The sequence below is a fragment of the Globicephala melas genome, chromosome 2, assembly GCF_963455315.2.
Source record: "Globicephala melas chromosome 2, mGloMel1.2, whole genome shotgun sequence".
Taxonomy (NCBI): domain Eukaryota; kingdom Metazoa; phylum Chordata; class Mammalia; order Artiodactyla; family Delphinidae; genus Globicephala; species Globicephala melas.
The window spans coordinates 55,097,851-55,101,028 of record NC_083315.2 but is presented as its reverse complement, the minus strand read 5'-3'; the positions used below and the strand labels follow the sequence as shown (position 1 = coordinate 55,101,028).

The 3,178-nt window shown below is 35.7% G+C and overlaps 1 non-coding gene across 1 annotated transcript; it reads right to left on the bottom strand.

Annotated features, from left to right (window-relative positions):
• Window positions 1–3,105: 3,105 nt before the first annotated feature.
• Window positions 3,106–3,178, bottom strand: TRNAK-UUU (transfer RNA lysine (anticodon UUU)). Its single transcript has one exon. It is a non-coding gene; the product is annotated as a tRNA-Lys (tRNA).

Here is a 3,178-nt window from a genome sequence, read left to right as displayed (position 1 = left end):
GATCTTCTGGGACTTCTGAGAATGGGACCTCAGGAATGACCCCAGCTCCACTGAACCCCTCAAGGCCAGGCTCAGAGGAAGGCCCAGTGGAGGTGTCTATGAGGACACATCTTTCACACACGTCTGAGGGAACTTCCCATTGAAAGTTGGGAAAGGAGGGAACAGAGCATTTCACTTCCACATCGTCTTCTGTTTGGATTAGTAAATACTACCTACTTTCTGCTTATGTGGATGGAAAAATATTTTAAAACCAATTATTTAATGGTAAACTCATGGTATTAAAAACTGCTGTTTTTGAGAAGAATTTATAATAAATAATCTTCTTATTAAAAACAAAACAAAACAAACAAGCAATAAAAGGAAATGAAAATGTAAAGTGGTGGCTGTGTAAAGAGATTTTCAGAATAAGCTGTGCAATCTGGGCAGTGGGACAGGATCCTGGCCAGATCTCTCCCACATTCCATCTCCCTTGCCCAATTCCATCCACATGGGCCTCCTTGGAGACCTTGGATCCAATCCCAGCACCCAGGCCTTTGCAAGTGCCATGCCCTCTGCCCAGAATGTTCTACTGCTTCTCCAAGAAGTTCCTGTGGCTCACTCCCTCATTTCCCTGAAAACTCCCTGCTGTCTTAATCCTTTATTCTACTTTAGGACTTATCACCTGAAATTTTCTTATACTTTTTTCATTTGTATTGTCTGTCCCCGCATTAGACTAGGTGGTCCATGTAGGCAGGGATGTTGTTAGTTTCTTTTCTGTAGTCCATGTTCCCAGAACAAGGATTGACACATCTTACATGTTCAGCTAATATTTTAATTATTGATGAATCAAAAAATGAATAAGTTAAAGGAGGAATATCAAAAAGAGAATACATCAAAATGTTGACAGTAGGTATTTTCATCTATTGAGATTATGTTCTTTTTATCTTTCAGAATTTCAGAATATATTACACATTTTTCTATATTCTGTACAGATTCTAAGACCAGACCACCTTGCGTGAAAGTCCCACTGTGGTCTTTAACTAGCTCTGTGGTCAAGGGTATATGAATTAATATCTATGTGTCTCAGTTTCCTCATCTGTAAAATGGTGGTAAAGAAATACATACTCTCAGCTTGTTCTAAGAATTGTATATTAAGTGCTTTGTAAATACTAGTCATTATGTTAACATCGTCATTACTATGTTACCATACCATGTGAACTTTGATAATTGTACAGTCTTTTTAGAAATGTCATACTTTATCCTTTTATCCTTCTAATCTGATTTTTGTAAAAATGTTGGGTTTTCGTTTTCTCACATTATGAGGCACACTGGGTAGTCAAAAGGATGGATACCACACTTAAGCAGTTCTAAAAACTGTTCTGTCTCTGTACTACTATTAACATTCATTTATTTTAACTCTTCATTTTTAAATAATTTTAGGCTCATATAGAAGTTGCAAAAATAGTATGGAAAATTATAGTATCCCTTTCATCCATCTTCTCCCAATGATATCAACTTATACAACCAAGGTAGAATGATCAAAACTAGGAGATTAACATTGGTACAATACTATTAAATAAACTACAAACCTTATTTGAGTTTCATCAGTTTGGGAATACATTCATTTATTGAGAGTGTGTATGTATAGTTCTGTGAAATTTTATTACAGATATGGATTTGTGTAGCCATCAACATAATCAGGATACAGAACTCTTTTATCACCACAAAAAAATTCTCTCATGTTAGCCCTTTATAGTCACACCTTTCCACTAACCCTGATGACCATCTATCTGTTATTCATCACTATAATTTTGTCATTTTTAAAATGTTATAAAATTGTAGTCATACAGTATGTAACCTTTTGAGATTGGCTTTTTGCACTTAGTATAACACCCTTAGGGTCCATCCAAGTTGGTGTGTGTAACAATATTCAGTTCCTTTTTATTGTTGAGTAGTGTTTATTTGTATACATATACCACGATTTATGTATTCACTGTTGAAGGGCATGTGGATTGTTTCCAGTTGTGCACTATTGCAAAATCAAGCTGGTATAAGCATTAGTGTACCAGCTTTTTAAGCATCTATGCAGTCATTTCTGTAGAGTAATTAACCAGGAGTGGGAAAATTAGGTCTTATGGTGAGTGTGTGTTTAATTTCATAAGAAACTGCCAAAACATTTTGCAGAATGGCTGTATAAATTTACATTTCCACCAGCCATGTGAGAAGTCGGTGTTTTCAACAGCCTCCCTTGGATACTGACAGTATATTTTCCTTCAGTCATTCTAATTTTTGTGCAGTGGTATCTCATTGTGGCTTTAATTTACATTTCCCTAATGGTTAATGGTATTGACCATCTCCTTATGTGCTAATTTGCCATCCAGATATCCATTTTGTTTAAGTGTCTGTTTCTATCTCTGACGATTTTCTAATCAGATTGTTTGTTTTCATAATGTTGAGTTTAGAGAGTTCTCTATATTTCCTGGATACGAATCCTTTTTTGGTTATGTGGTTCACAAATAATTTTTCCCAGTCTGTGGCTTTTTGTTTTCATTCTTTTAACAGTGTCTTTCAAAGAACAGTAGTTTTTGATCTTTATGAGCTCTAGTTTATCAGTCCTTTCTTTTGTGGATCATGCTTTCAGTGTCCTCCTCTATAACAAGGGTCATGAAGATTTCCTGCCTGTGTTTTCTTCTAAAAGTTTTAGAGATTTACATTTTACATTTAGATCTTTAATTCATTTTTTGAGTTAATCTTTGTATAAGGTGTGAGGTTTATGTTAAGGTTCATGGGTTTTTTTTGTTTGTTTTTTCATGTGGTGCCTAAGTGCTCCAACGTTATTTGTTGAAAAGGCAACGAATCCTTCTTCCACTGAATTGCTTTTGCACCTTGTGAGAAATCAGTTGGCTGTACTGGTGGTGAGTCTATTTCTGAGTTCTCTATTCTGCTCCTGTGATCCATGTGTCTATCTCTCTGCCAAATACCACACTGATGGCAGAGTTGTACACTAAGTCTTGAAATTGGCTAGAGCAATTTCTCCAATTTTATTCACCTTTCACAAAATTGCTTTAGTTATTCTAGTCCCTTTACTTATCAATATAAATTTTATTATTATTTTTTTTCTTTTGGCACCTGGACAGGGACTTGAACCCTGGGCGCTCAGATTAAAACTCTGATGCTCTACCAATTGAGCTACCCAGGC